At 41.8% G+C, this 15,863-nt stretch overlaps 1 protein-coding gene and 1 long non-coding RNA gene across 2 annotated transcripts in view; one reads left to right on the top strand and one right to left on the bottom strand.

The window, feature by feature from the left end:
* The window catches only part of ntrk3a (neurotrophic tyrosine kinase, receptor, type 3a), a 286,883-nt gene that overhangs the window by 61,494 nt on the left and 209,526 nt on the right, over nucleotides 1-15,863 (top strand). The window lies entirely within an intron of this gene.
* The window catches only part of LOC122875079, a 6,291-nt gene continuing 3,341 nt past the window's right edge, over nucleotides 12,914-15,863 (bottom strand). The window contains exon 3 of the long non-coding RNA XR_006377742.1: nucleotides 12,914-13,361. This is a non-coding gene — a long non-coding RNA (uncharacterized LOC122875079). The remainder of the gene's footprint in view (nucleotides 13,362-15,863) is intronic.

Raw genomic sequence — 15,863 nt, 5'->3', positions numbered from 1 at the left:
GGGGGGTCCTCTTATAATAACATGGTGACCATATGTTTGATTGATTTATTTTATCTTACCCCAAAGACAGCAACACCTTAAAACTGTAGCATTTATTGCTTGGCCATTGTGTTGGATTGTACACTATATAGGTCTTCATCTTATTTTTATGTAGATCTACTGTGATCATGTTTTTTATGCTAGTTTGGTTGAAGCTAACACTAGTGCTAGGTGACTTTAGCTAGCTTTGCATGTAGAGTAGTTTCCAGCCAAAGCCATCACAATAAAAGGTATTATACTATACAGTATGTGATATAGTGTTTTATACCTCTGACTACATCTTAAAAGGTTAAAGTTAGTTATGTTGGAGATAAAGATAATGTTAATGAAAGCTAACATCAGAAGGAAGTCATGGATGTACTCAGGGACCATACAGTGACTTCAGTGTATAGAATCATTTCTGATCCGTTTTGTGTAACATGAATATTGCTTCCATATAAACAGGGTTGCCAACCTCAGCTGAACATTGTTTTTATGGAGCTTTTCAGTGAAAGCCTGATTTTAGTAACTGAGAGTCTTTCCTTTCTTTTGCTGGGCTACTCTTGCTGTCTTTCTTTTCCCTCTGTATGTCAGTCACTTCTTTCCTTTTTCCCCTTTTACCATTCCCTCCATCTCTCTTCAAAGTCACCTGTAAGTGACGAAAACCAAGTGATAAAGCTGTGCATGTGTATTTGTATTTGTGTGCATTATCATCGTTGCTAACAGCATCTTATCAGTCTTATGTTGCGCTGCGTGAAAACTGATGTGTTTGGATCTCAGGTAGCAGCCATCTTTGGAGTCATGGGAACTTAGTCCAAATGATCAGAGACTGTTGAGCAGAAGAAGAACATAGTGGCGCTATGGGAGAACATCAGTTCACCATCTGTCTCGTGAGGTAACCTTGTGTTGTCATGCAGGGAACAGTAATGTCAGCAGAGGTGCTCACTGTTCTGTGTTTGCTCAGAGTCCTCCAGGATTTTAAATGGCCCCTCAAACATGGTTTGACGTTTGTGTTAGATGCATCCAGAGTTGCCAGATTTGTGTGAATGAAACACATATCTGTTCTGTGTCCTGATTGGCTCTGTTGTCTTGCTGCCAAATGTTGGGGTTTTTGACAGTTTCATGGATTTAAAAGTTCTTGTGGTGGAATGATGGACCAAGGCCATGTTCAGACCCACATCAGCACAACATCCATGAGACCGCTGTGTTGGCAGAGTCAAGGTGCTGAACACATGCCCACACAGTGCTTTGCTAATCAAATATATGCAAGCACACGTTCCCGCTTGATTACGTTGTGACATGGACTGGGTAATTCTACTGCTTCATGATCATCGGATATTCTAATTATCTTACCGGTATTTGTATCAATGTGCTCATACCTTGCTTTTTTGGACATTTCGGATATTGAATAGCGGATAGTACAGAGGCACGCAGGAAACGAGGGGAGGGAGAGAGAACAAAGCCTCCGGCTGGAATTTAACATGCAGTTAAAAAGTACGTCCTCGCTACATTTTGGAAATAGGAGAGACATACTGTAGCTGTACTTTCCTCTGTGGGTTGAAAGGTATACATCTGTTCAACCTCTGAACGCAGCTGAGTGCGGTCAGGTGTGCTCGGCTGTGCTTGTGACCACCCTCAGCTGTGACGTAGCTTGATACTATGGTGCCATGCTACACCACTGCTGCACAGGGTGTGGACAAAGCATGTTGGTACCACCAAGTGTCAGGGCGAGCCAGATTATTAGACTGGGTGATGTTACTATTTAACTCTGCGGCTAACGGGACGCCCCGCCCCTTACATGTTCAGAGTCATGCTCACCTCATATACCGTAAAATGTTGGGATTTTACGTTCCTGCAAACCAGGGATACGTTGAACCTCAACATTTCACACGCTGTGGTAAGGTCTGCTTATGGTTAGGCTACACATGGCCAGTTTTGTTACCAGTTAACAGTGGTCTCGAACTCTGCTACTTCTGCACCCAGCCCTCCACCTTCACGTATGGAAGTCAGCTCTTGCGGACGTATTGTAGAAATGTTGATACGATACGTATCATACAAGATGTAGACATTCAGTGTATCCGTGGTTTGCAGAAACGTACGATGGCTACATTTTATTCTGGCTGCCGGGCTGGTAAATGTTTGAAGTTGTCTCCCACAGAGCGCATACTTTTTCACTTGCCTACAGCATTTAACATTTCCAAGACAAAAGACAGACTACAGGTGTGAATGTGCAACTCTTTGTCTCTGATGGTGTCCACGCTCACACGCAGTTTCCACATGAATAAACTGACTTTTAAATCCGATTATGGGACGCTGAATACGTCATATATTTAGGACATTTAAAACAACCATCCCGTTGAACTAAGCATGTCAGTCCCAGTCTGCAGCGACCACGCACCAGTCTGAGAGATGCAACAGCTCAGCAGCTGTCAGAGTACAGCCAACACAGTCAAACACAGAAACATACACAGTCACTGCGACACGCTGTCCGTAAACAGAAGAAAGCTTAATTTTCTGCATGTAGCCTGGACATTTTAACTGCTTGCAGTTTTTATTTCCTGGTAAACTGGTGATTGTCACACCGACCATCAAACTCTCAGCCACTACAGGAAGGAGAGGCTGTCATCTCTCACATTGCAAGCAGTACAGTGTATCTTCCATAGACTGGTGATGCAAAAGCATATAACCATGTTAAAACACAATCACAGGGCTTCTTCTGGGCTTCACACTTTTTTAAACACATAGTATGATGGTGCCGACGGTGTACTGTACAATCTCAATGCAGCGTGACATGGCATGACACCCCAAGCCACAGTGCTGTAGTGGGTTTACCTGTGCACTGCTGAGTGTAAGCTGAGCGCCCCCTACTGACACATGCCATGCTGCGGTACAAAGGCGCTGCAACCACGGCAAAGGTGTTCCATTCTTGCAGTAGGATGGGAAGTGCTACTACTGCGCATGCTTGGAATTCCATTCCCTTAGTGTTTCTGCACTGAGCAGATTTATGCTCCCCTCCACGTACCTCCACTGCAGGCCGAGGTAACATTTGTCAGGGCTGCCCTTGTGGACATGTAAGTAAGCCTTTTTCAAGGTGAGGTGGCCCGTAAGCCAGGACTGAACTCCTATTTCAGCGGTGTGTAGGAGCTTTAATGGAGCACTGCAGCCAGCAAGGACCAACACTCAAGCAATGCCTTCTAATAACACATTCATGTGTGAGTGTGTTGGTGGACATGTTGGATGTGAAATTCAGTTCAGTTCCCACAGTGATCCCCTGTCATGTCGTATGGAATTATGATGCAGTGATCCACTGTTTTTGAATCTTTTGGATAGTTATTTTTATAAGAAAAGCTTGCAGTACAGATTCTGCCATGCTTTCTGCCTTTCTCCAGTTTAGCCAAACCAAGATTTAGGTAAACCAGTCTGCTGTTCAGGGCACCGCTATTTAGCAGTGGTAAAAAGAATTTCTCACAGGTTACTGGATTGGACTGGTTTGACCCAGGGCTGCCCCAGCTGTCTCTGAAGGTTACTGCTATTCCCTCATGTTTAAAGTTGGTTTTCCTGTCACTTTCATGGCTGCACTTTGTCTGTGTTTAGATTTGTAACCCTGTCTGGGAATAGCATGCTGAAGACCTTATTATCAAGAGCTGACAGTGCATTAGGTGGACCCTGAACAAGAATACAGACTAGAACAAATGCAGGCTTTTTATGTGCCATGCATTTCTGACTTGTTGTTGCCACTGTGTCAGAGAGCTGAGGGCATTTTGGAGCTCATATGTAGTGGTGCTGTGTTGGAGCAGCAGAAACACCTTTCATTATAAGGCAGCCTTCCACAATACCACTGCTGATTCAAAAGTGATCATAGAGTTGAAACTTTCTCTCACACAGGACCAAACACACAAGCCTCATAAAAACAGGATTCATGGAGGACATGGATTCAGATTGTACAGGTGTACTTAAAGAACTGGTGTATATGCAAACTATGTAAACAGTTTTCAAGGTAACAGCTGTACAGGAAAAGTTGACGTCCATGTTAGATATCAAATTCAGAATTTACAGACACCACCTAGATCTGATTATTCAGATATTGAGTTCTACGCTAAGCAGAAGGAATATCGCATGTCTTCTATTCAGGATGCTCAAGTGGTTAATGAGCTGAAGATGTCAGAGCTGCATTGTCGACATTTAAAGCCTGACACTCAAACTCACACTTAACTCCAAAGCACAAGTTCATTTACACTTAAATAGCAACTTAACACGCCCTTTTTTGCTTGAACATGCTTCATGCATTCAAACCCAGACACATACTCCCACCCTGTATGACTGTTCAGGCTTTAATCCGCCATGCAGACCGTGCAGTGCGACCAAAACAGCAGGTGACATGTTGAGGAAATCTATATGCAGCCACACAATTCCACAACAAGCAATAAAATATGTTTAATTCTCCCTCAGTGTTTTATTCATTAACATTTCAGAAATGTGCACCTCGGGCACCGTCAGGTAGCCTACATTCAAAAATACTGTGAAGCAGAGAGCGTTCCTTGTGATCATGGTTTAGCATGTTTATACGCCTTTGTCTAGACTTGGACCAGAATCATATAATAAATGTGAAGGCAAACAAACCCTATAATAAAACATTTCTGTCAACTTGAGGAACTACCATTGAAAAATGTATACCCATTAATATTGAAAATATTGCTGTGTGGTAGAAATATCAACGTGGATATTTTCTGAAAGCTGCGAGTTCACGAGTTGTGACGTGTGTGCTGACGTTTTCAGAAATGGCGGTTGGCCGTGGAAGTTCATTTTTCGGTAAGTTAACATATTGTAATTTGTATATCATCTCTTGTTCCTCAGCGTGGCGTTGAAATACAAAGTAAGCCAACGTTTCTTGGAAAGAAGCGAAGAATGACGAGCAGTAGCAGTGTTCTCATGACTTACCACTTGAACGCCAAGCATATTGTGTGCATGACTTCCCATGTCTTAACCACGAGCTCACGAGTTCCATATGAAGGCAGCATATGGCGCAGGGGGTCAGGGGATGCAGGGTGTAGCATGGACAGCGACGTAGAACTGGTGGTCGGAGCTCACCAGCCATGAGCAGCTGCTGTCAGACTCTGTGTCTCTGCTGGAGCTTTGACAGTCAGTAGAAGCACATGTATGGCCCTTTGAGGGTCACTGGGTGGGTACGTGTGTTCTCAGGTGTGTGTGTGTTCTCAGGTGTGTGTGTGGGGGGGTGTCAGTTTATCGCAGTTACTGTGCATCAGCTCTAAAGATCTTGTTAAGCTCTGACTACAGCACAGTTATCGGTGTTGTGTTTTCTGACACTGCAGAAGAATAAATCTCGTTCGTGAATGACGTCCGCTTATCAGGCTTGCTAATGCTAATGCTAACGCAACCAGCAGCTAAGTGTGAGAGGCACAAACTGGGACTGCAGTTAGCCAGTGGCAAAGAATTCGAAGAAGCAGTATTACTTTATTAATCCCTTGGGGGGAAATTCAATTTTTTCACTCCCATATTATTGTTTACACACACACAGGCCCACAGGCCGCCACATAGTCAGGGGCCCCGCGGTGAGCCGGCACCTCTCCAGCTACCAGGGCCCACGGACTGAGCTCTCAGCTGAACCAACGATTCAAATCCAAGCAGACACATAGGCTAATAGTTTTTACACGCAATGTGTTATGTTGGAAAAATCACCTGAATTAATATCATACTTTATGTCAACAACATGCGCTATACACATGTGATTATGTGTACAGCGCAAAAAAATAATCTACAATAATTTACTTTGCGACAAGATTTGGACAAAATGTGTATATTGTCTTTGAAAGACTGCGGTTTTAAAGCTGTACTGAAGTATAATGAGTAAATGTACTTTGTAAGTATTGCACCCTCGTCATGATGAATGTAAAATACTACATTTAGTGAGCACACAGCTGATGCGACAAAATAGCTTTCATTTGCTCTTCTACATCTTGTTGTCTTGTATCTTCTGGCATAGCAACGGTCTCCAAGGATTAAACAGTGGCCAATCCGGGCTTCAACCGGCTTCACACGGGGGCGGCCATCTTAATGCTGCTGAGACTTCCTGAACAGCAGGAAGTGGGCAGATGGTGTTTGTTTCTCGCTGTGTATGGGTATGTGGTTTTGTGTGTGTGTTTCTGTGTGTTGCTAGGAACACACTTGGATGTTCTCAGTCCTCTACACTCCTCTTCAAACAGGCCCCTGTATATGAAATTTTATTGAAATAATGTTAATCATGTTAATCATGGGGAAGAAATGTGACCCCTTCACCTTCTCCACATTTTGATTTAATTAATCACAACTTCGTTAAAAATGGATTAGGTTTGTGCATTTGTGGTTATTTTTAAAGAACATTGAGTTTTTGTCATGAAATCATGAAGACTAATAATCGTATGCTGTTTATGAAATTATTCAATAGAAAATTGAATGGAACACTAACAACAGTGAATGTTAATGAGGTGTGGATTATATAAGGACTTATAATGCGTTATACTGTGCATATAGTAATGTATAATTATAGTTATGAGCACTCATAAATATTCATAATGCTTTATAACAATAAACATAACACATTATAAAGCATTTTATAATGACTTATAGGGTCAATTATCATAATACTACATAATTGCTGGTCACTCGCTGACATTTTTTGGGGAAAACATTACATTAGTGAAATGTAAATGTCCATCTTTCAGTTGTTCATCATCAGAAATGAATTTGGAGTACTCAGTTTGTGTTATGACCAGTGGTGGCCAAAGTACCTTTACTTCAGTAAAAGTACCACACTGTAAAAATACTCTGTTACAAGTAAAATGAAAATGTTACTTAAGTGAAAGTATGTAAGCATAATTAGGAAAGGGTACTTGAAGTACTAAAAGTAAAAGTACTCAGTCCAGAAAGAAAAGCGTCCCTGTGCTGTTATATATTCTATCATCAGGTTATTATTCCTCGTGCATTAATGTAAAGCAGGATGTTGCTGCTGCAGCTGGTGGAGCTGGAGCTCATGTTGAACCGGTTTGTATCGGACTGCAGCTGATGATGCTTTTCATTCTGGATCCATCTGCCGATTCTTTTCTCCATCGATCGATCGATCGATCGATCGGTTTGGAAAACTGGTGAAAACGGTGAGAAACGACGACCCAGAGCCCAAAGCGACGCCTTCACCGTGTCGTCGTGTCCGACCGACAGTCCAAAGCTCGACGTTATTAACAAACATTACAGTTATTACAGTCGTTCAGAGGAAAAGCAGCAGATCTGCACATCTGAGGAGCTGCAGCCAGGAAGGGATTTACAGGAGAAACGACTTCAAACATCAAAACAGCCGCAGATTCATTTTCTATCAATCGACTAATTGATTAATCGACTAATTGTTTCAGCTTGTATAAACTGTTGGGGAGCTTCTTCATATGTTTTGTGTAAAAATCTTAATTTGTAAAGTAACTAAAGTTGTCAGATAAATGAAGTGATGTAAAAAGTCCAATATTTCCCTCTGAGATGTAGCAGAGTAGAAGAAGAAAGTAGCATGCCCAAGTAAAGTGCAAGTACCACCCCATGTCCAAAGACCTTTATTTTGAAATTACGGGTTTGTTTCTTCTTCCTCCTCTTTCGGCCTGTTGTCTTCTGCCATGTTTCTAAGGGTGCAGAAGTCACTGACGATGTAACTATAATATTAGTGCTATAAGGCTCATGTAGCACAACAAGTCGATTCTCACTCTGTATTTCATGACGTTGCACTGTCTAGTCAATGTTTTGTATGTACTGTACCACTGAAATGTCAGTAAAAACTTGTTTCAGTAATTAGCCTGTTCGTTAATTAGCCTAGCTAAGTGTTAAGCTAACTGGCTAGCCGGCTAACCACAGTAAACGCTGTTGTTCCCATAGTGACTTTCAGCTCATTGTTTTGGTTTTCCAGACCACAACTGTTTCGAGTTGGTGGAGACCAAAAACAGAGTGGATATTATATTCATTTGACATGACTTACATTCATCAGATGGAAACAAACACAACACAGATGAATGCTAATGTTGCTCTATGTCTGCTGGATGTGTAAATAGGCAACTGTTATGAACTTAACAGGCGATAATATGTCAGTGTTGTGTTTACAGCTTGTTTCTGCTGCCCCCAAGTGTCCAAAGAAATCAGTTATTGCAGGTTTAAGATGAGCTCTACAGAGCCATGAGTCAACCTGGCTAATATTGTACAATAAAAGCCTACCACTGTCCTCACATTAAAATGCATTGATCATGAGACAAACAGAACAGTATTGTGTTATTATTAGCTTTACCTTAAGCAGTGATCATTAGCTTACTACAGTAAAGCTATGGTGCAGTGCTTTGACAATGCACTGGTAAACAGGGGGTCAGTATGGTGCCACAACAGAATGAATGTAGCGGACACAATGTAAATGTATACAAGTCCACAGTGCCAACCAGTGGTTCTAGTAGTCAAGTAATCAACTAGTTGACGAATTGGTGAAACCCCTAATATACACTCACTGATGTCAGTGAGGGTAGACTAGAAACAACAACTCAACACAGTTCAACAGCACCACAAACTACAGCCTCCAGAATTACCTTACAGTTGAATCAACACCTCTCTGAAACAGACTGTAACACCAACTGAGCCTAGTATGAGACTGCGTTGATTTTACTGAGGTGGACAACTGACTGTACCTATGGAAACAAAAAATGTATCTGTGTAAAAAAAGTTTCTCAAAGTTGCAACTGTTTATAGAGAGTGAGTTCTGTTAAAACCCAAAACACGACAGTGTTTATTTGATTGACAAGTGAAACAACCATAGACCACATCCAAACCGACACAGACAGAATGACTGACAGTTTTAATTACCGTGGCAACACCCGTCATTTCACAGCCCAGTCAGTTGTTCTGAAAATAGCCCATGCTAATCAAGAGAGAGAGAGAGAGAGAGAGAGAGAGAGAGTGTGTGTGTGTGTGTGTCCTCAGTGAAGAGTTTCATCTGTGACAGTCATTACAGATAATAAGCATAGACAGTCCTATAATTTATGCAGTAACAAGAGTAAATGGAGAGATAAAAATAAAAGAGAGCTGTCATAATGACAAGTTATGGTGGTGGTGATAACAATGATGGTGAAGGTGGTGGTGATGATGGTGGTAGAAATGTTGATGATGGTAGTATCGATATATGTCCATATTTTAGTCACATATGCAGGTCAGACTCATCATGTAAATAAGGAGTAAGTGGCACTCTGTCCAAAATCTCAATAGTCCCAAACTCCCAGTCATGGCTTGAGAGGACATGGAATCATGTCTGTTGGACAATGCACTTTAAATAGAACAGAGCAAAAAGACATCTGGATCAAAATAGATATTTGGCTAAAAAAAGACATCAGTGTTGCTCAAATAGAGTTGACATTTATGTGGTATTCCCAGTTTGATTGCTTAAACTGAGCATCTTGTTTCATTATAGTTTTGATAAATATGGAATGTACGAATACAGAAATAAAGAAAAAAGTAGTGGTTCAAACACTGTGCCATGTGGTACACCACACATCATTCATGAAGCAAAAGATCACTAGTTCAGGACTGTCCTAGCAACATCAGCCAAAGTCCTCAATTTATCAATTACAAAACTGCAATAAATAATAGTAATGACTATATACTGTACGCAGTTGCCATATATGGTGACCTCACAGGCACTGTAACATTCAACCACAGGGGTTGAAACAGGGTTTTACATACTGTAGGCACCACAGTTAGTGGATCAGGCAGGCGTAAGAGGAGAACAACAGACCGCTCACACAGACGATGTGAAGTCATACTGTACAGTACGTATAGCCGGTCCGGCCATGCGTGCATTATTAGTGCATGTTAGTGCATGTGAGTCCCTCTTGTGAAACTGTTCGTCTTTGAGGAGTGCTGTTGTTCTTCTCATCTAACTCAGTGAATTAAGGGTTTATTTCGACCAAACCAGAGTCGGTGATTGATGGAACAGTGGAAAGACTAACAGAGATGGTTTTGGTGAGTTTAATTTTGTTTCTGTAGCGTCTGAATGAAGTGTGTTTTAAGATGGTCTGTGAGGTAAAATTATTGTTTTTTTCAATGGAGTCTGGTGCCCGTTTGTTTTGGTCTGAGATGAGTGCGTGAGTGACTGAGTCAGTGAGTGCAGCTTTTGTGGTGCAGCACAGTATAAAACGGTGTGATTATGCTCTAAATGTTTTCAGAACTGCAACAGTGTTTCAGAAATTGTGCTTATTGTAGGTAACTGAGAAAAACTGCAACAACTGGCATGGATTGCCATGGAATTTGGTTCACACACTCAGGATGAACTGTAATAACTCTGCTGATCCTCTGACTTCCATCTAGCGCCAACATCAGGTCGACACGTTAACGTGTCCAACACTTTGGTTTCCTACCTGATACCTGCAGAGCTGATGGCGTTCCCATCAGCCTCAGCTGCACTGTGTGTTTACTGCTGATTAGCTAATGTTAGCATGCGGAAACTAAGATGGTGGATATGATCAACATTACCGACCACCTACCTACATCAGCATGTAGCATGAGCAACATTCTCACAATGACAGTGTAATGTAATGACACATTATCTGTCTTACTTTGTCAAGCAAAGGTTAAAGTACTTACACAAGTGATCATGTGTGTGAGAAATCAGAGAAGAATTCTCTTAAGAATGGGAAAATTCAAGAAAACTTATTTCCTACACCACAAAAGAGATTGCACTACTTTGTATGTGAAACGTTCTATTTTGTTCTTGTGCATTGGTTGTCATCTAATTTGTGGTAGTTGAAGTTATCTTCAGATTAATTTACAACAAGACAGGCTGCCATGCAGATCTTTGGTTACAACACAAGTTTGTGTAGCAAACTGGCAACGGCAGATGGCAGAAATCCGTTCCAGCGTGGCGGGGGGAGGGGGAGGGCGGAGGGGGACAGGAAGCAGGAAGAGTTCATATGAAATGAGAACTGCTTCTTGAGAATCACTGATATTAACAAGTGTCTGTATTATTTGGAGTCTCTGTGTCAGATACAGGAAAAGACTTCCAAAAAGGCCCAGAGAGCAACAACATGGAGTCAGTTGGAAACTGTAATACATAACGCACATGTAGGCGGTGCAGTTTGAGCTCGGTGGCCAGTGCTTCTCAGGCGTCACTGAAGGGTAATCACAAAGAAACAGACGTAGAAATGGAAATCTAAACGAAATGTGTCTTTCTTGCTCTCTCGTCTCTTCCCTCCTGTCCTGAGAGGAATACTGATGAGGGCCATAATCTCAGCAGCTATGAATAATAAACACTGTTACATCAGCAGCTGAAAGGAGAGGAGGGACACAGATGGAGCTGGAATCAAAAGACAAAGTGTGACCGCAGCAGAGACAAACACAGACCTGGGTGCACTGATGGTGGGTCACTACAGGAAGACTCATTGTCATTCCCAACACTACTGCTACTAGCACTGCTACAATAGCTTAATAGCTTTCTCTGTTTCTTTTTTTATTTTTTGCATGAACACTTCAAACAAACTTTATTTTCCTCCGGACCTCCTCCCACTGCATGCACAACCTCCTTTCTCAGACAGGATGCAATAGGCCGATTGTTGTGTCAGTATGTTTGTATCGTAGACGCTTCACATCTGGGTTTCCTCCCATTCTATACACAAGCTCCAGCTTTTATTCAAGAAAAGCATGCAAGTATTTAGTTAAAACGTCATGCTCCATTTCCACTACTGATTTCCACCCGGGCCGCAACTACACGGCTGCAATTAGACTCCGTCTTTTTTTTATACCTGTAGCAGTACTGGGAATGAAAAATTTAAGAAGAGACGATTAATGGAACAGCAAAGAAGGCACGTATTGTTCTGCTGCTCAAATTTAGATTCTTATTTCCTGACTTCTCTTTGATCTCTCCTGTTTTCTTGCTGTAGTTTTACTTTTCAAGCCTCTGGCAATTATTCAAATGACACAATCTGAGAGGTTTATTGGAAAAAATCACTCTCTGATTGAACTGATTAAAACATTCAACCTGTGACGAGGCCACAAGCAGACACTGTGTCATTTTAAGGGCAACGGCCAAAAAGATTGGGAACCACTGATCTACGGAATCCGTCTGTCATGGACTGGCTCTCAACAAAATGACGACCCAAACAAACAATGAATGTATCTACTAACAAGTATTTTGTGTGTGTATCGAAGCCTGGTATATCTTCTTCTCTTAAAAACACATCAGTGAGCCACACTGTTACACTTCATTACCATCAACACACACGCTGTGGTTTATTTACACCGTCCTGCTGCCCCAAACACTCACCAGAGCACCAAATGTGGATTCATCCGCCGCTGAAAATAGTCCCCAACAGATGCTCTGTTTCCTCCTGTTTGTCTGATAAAAACTACAGCGAGCAGCTGTTGGAGGAAATGGAACTATATATTTGTGAGGTGTTTAAGTCTTCAGCGGGAACAGTGGGTTCGGACAGATGAGGGAAGTCAAAGTGCTGAGGGACGGACTACACATTGTGGGTTTGGGTCTTTTCATAGGATTTGTTCACAATAAGAAAGACAGCTTACAGTGTATGGTGAATGTAATGATCAGCAGCGTACAAAGGACTCCATGGGTTTTTAGGGGGGCACTCCAGTGTGCTTGCCCATTGCAAACCACAGTGTTTGAGTGCGATGGCAGTATGTGTGACGCTCGCTACTTCTCCGTCTGCCACGGCGTCTGGAGTAGTAACACAAGTCACAGCCATATTGGTCCTGGAAATGCTTTTGTTTTTATATCAGTAGTAGTACCTGTACCTCGGCTGCTGCTGCTGTTGGCAGTATTTCTAAAAACAATTAAAGCAATTCAGCGTTCAATTACAGTTTATTGTATAATAATAAACTCACACATCATTTCTGCGATTCCCACTGAGCTTGGGTCTACAAAAACAAAACAGTAAATCTGGAGCATGTGTAGAGGTAACGGAAAGCTGAGAGTAAGGGAGAAATAAGATGGAAAGAGAAGATGAAAGAAACGGCTGTGCGAGAGGTCTCCAGAGGTGCATGGAGGATTTGGTGGGATTTACAGCAGGAACATATACATTCAGCTCCTGTTCCCTCCTCTGCTGTACTCCCCTCCTCCTCTTATCTGTCTTCTCCTTATTCTCCTTTGCTGCTTCTTCTTGTCCTCTCCTCTCCTTCTTTATTTGGTTTTGTTCATTTCTCTTGTTTGTCGGTGTTTCTGCTCTTTCCTTTCCTTCTTCCTTTGTCCATCATCTTTTTTTAAAACATGAACCTGCAGTGACTGCCGGTAGGCCCGGTACTAGTCCTCCAGTCTGGAGGGTTTTGGTATTCACCTGTAGGTAAACAACAAGGTTGTCGGCTGTTAAAATCTTAGATTTTCACATAGACATCTCTCTCTTTCTTTTAGTGCGGCCTCCCCATTCATGTCCTTCCTCTCGAAATAGTTTTAAGCTTGAGAGAACAAATATGAATGTACACACACACACACATGCACACACACAACCAACACACACACAAACAACACCAATAGTGCAGAGCAGAATGATAAATCTGTCTCATTCAAACTGCTGACAAACCAGACAGCCTCTGTACATTTAAACATAGAAAAAACACTTCTGTTAGATGAGATTTAACAGTACAGTAGAAGACCTGCAGCACAAATGACATTTAGCAACAAGCGGCCACGATGGGGCCATTATTGTAGCGGAGTGGAGAGTTGTGTAACTGTATGTCAATCTGTGTGTGTGTAATCAGATGTGTAAATGTATAAAAATACAGTAAAAATCCCATAATTTAACACAAACTGGGGTGGCTGTGGCTCAGGAGTTAGAGCGGGCCATCCACTGATCACAGGGTTAGCGGTTCGATCCCCATCTCCTCCTGTCCCCATCTTAATGTGTCCTCGGGCAAGAGACTGAACCCCAAATTGCTCCGGATGGTCAGGCCAGCACCCTGCGTGGTAGCTTGCTGTCAGCGGTGAGTGAGTGTGTGCATGAATGAGCAGCAAAAACCTTGTAAAGCGATATAAATGTAACTATTTACCATTTCTGTAGCCATTTACAAATGTAGTTCATGAAAATGTTTCCATTTCTTTTTCAAATACCTGTGATCAAGTATCTCTTTACTGGAAAAACTAAATATAATCACTGTTTACACTTCAAGGGACACTTCAACTGCTTTCAGTGATTTCACTGTTTTCATCCCTTATTCTTTAACTGGTAGATAGATAGATTTTTTGTCCCCAAAGGGGATATTTGTTTCTGAGAGTCCATCTTCTTTTTTGTGATTACACTTCAGCTGACACCTCAACTAATTTCAGTGTACTTCAGACACCTTCGGGTCTCAGATCGTTTCCTTTGAAAAACAAACAAAAAACAACACACAATTTATTCCAACTGCCTTCAGTGCTTACCTGACTTCTTTCAGGTTACTGTATATACAGTATTCATGAACTGGCTGAGTTCTTTCAGAACTTCAACTGACTCTTCCATCTCACTATCACTTACACTTACTCACAACTAACACTTCAACTGTTTTCAGTGCTTGAAGTTCAACTGAACCTTAACCCTTTTCCGCACTTTCACTTAAACCGATGCTTCAACTTAAATTGACACTTCAGCTTCATTCAGTGCTTACACTTAAACTGAACTTTACTTCCTTTCAGCACTTCCATTTTAACTGTCATTTCAACTTCTTTCAGTAATTGTATTTCAACTGCTTCGTCAGCGTCTTTCAGTATTTAAACTATTTGCACTGCACTACTGGGACACTACAACCCAGCTGGAAGCAATGAATAATATCCGCCATATGATATTGTTTCGTATACTTTGCTTTAGTGCATCTTACTATATGTTCTTTTATAATGCTTTTATTTTCATTACATCGGATTCTGTTTTTATTTTGCTGTTGTGAAGCACGTTGTAATTATGTTTTGAAAGGTGCTATACAAATGATATTGTTATTATGTGGTTATGATGGTGGACCACATCTGACTGCTAATCAAAGCACAGTATTAGTGGTGTTATTGGTGTAACTGTGCCTGACAGCAGCCTGAGAGCACCATCAAATACTGCCATGGAGCTGCATGCACTGTTTAACACTGGTTCCAGAGTGTGTGTGTGTGTGTGTGTGTGTGAGTGAGTGATGGCCTCTTGAGCAGCTCTCATTAGGTTACAATGAAAGTCATCTTTTTGGCCTTGCACTAATAGCCTGACTGTCACCACGGTAACTCTGAGACAGGTTGACAAGTGACTGTGTGTGAGAAAGACAGAGATAAATGAAGTGAAACATCCTGTCTCTGTCTGACATGTGAGTCAGAAAGCATTTCTAAATACTGTATATATTGTCGGGTCATGATCATTTTACTTTTGCACCACTTTGAGTTCTTTCTCTGTTTGATGAGTGTCTGGTGTGTGCACAGCTATGGTCATTAAAACAAATGTAGACTAATCCATTATCAGAACAGTTACTGATTCACTTTCTGTCGATTGACTAGTCGATGACATCGATTAATCGGTTAAACTCTAATCTCCACCACCTGCTGCTGTTTGATTATCAGCTGACAGATTCAGTGTCATACCTGCCGCCTCATATACGGCCTGCAGCTACGGAGCTAGCCGCACTCGGGCTCGACGCAGCCTTTATCGAAGCTGTAAACTCTTAACAGTGATGTCACAGTGCAGCACATGCTGCCAGGTGAGAAGTTAAACCACTGTTGGGCAGCGATAACTAGATTTCCAGCTGCTGAATGTTGTTTCTCAAAAAGAAAACTTCATTCCCATGAGCCCTGTTGAGCTGTTGTTTGGTGCTTGGCCATCATCTGCAGTTTTCAGAAA

The sequence above is a fragment of the Siniperca chuatsi genome, linkage group LG4 (genome assembly GCF_020085105.1).
Source record: "Siniperca chuatsi isolate FFG_IHB_CAS linkage group LG4, ASM2008510v1, whole genome shotgun sequence".
NCBI lineage: Eukaryota > Metazoa > Chordata > Actinopteri > Centrarchiformes > Sinipercidae > Siniperca > Siniperca chuatsi.
The sequence above is the reverse complement of the archived record's forward strand: the minus strand, read 5'-3'. Positions and strand labels throughout refer to the sequence as shown.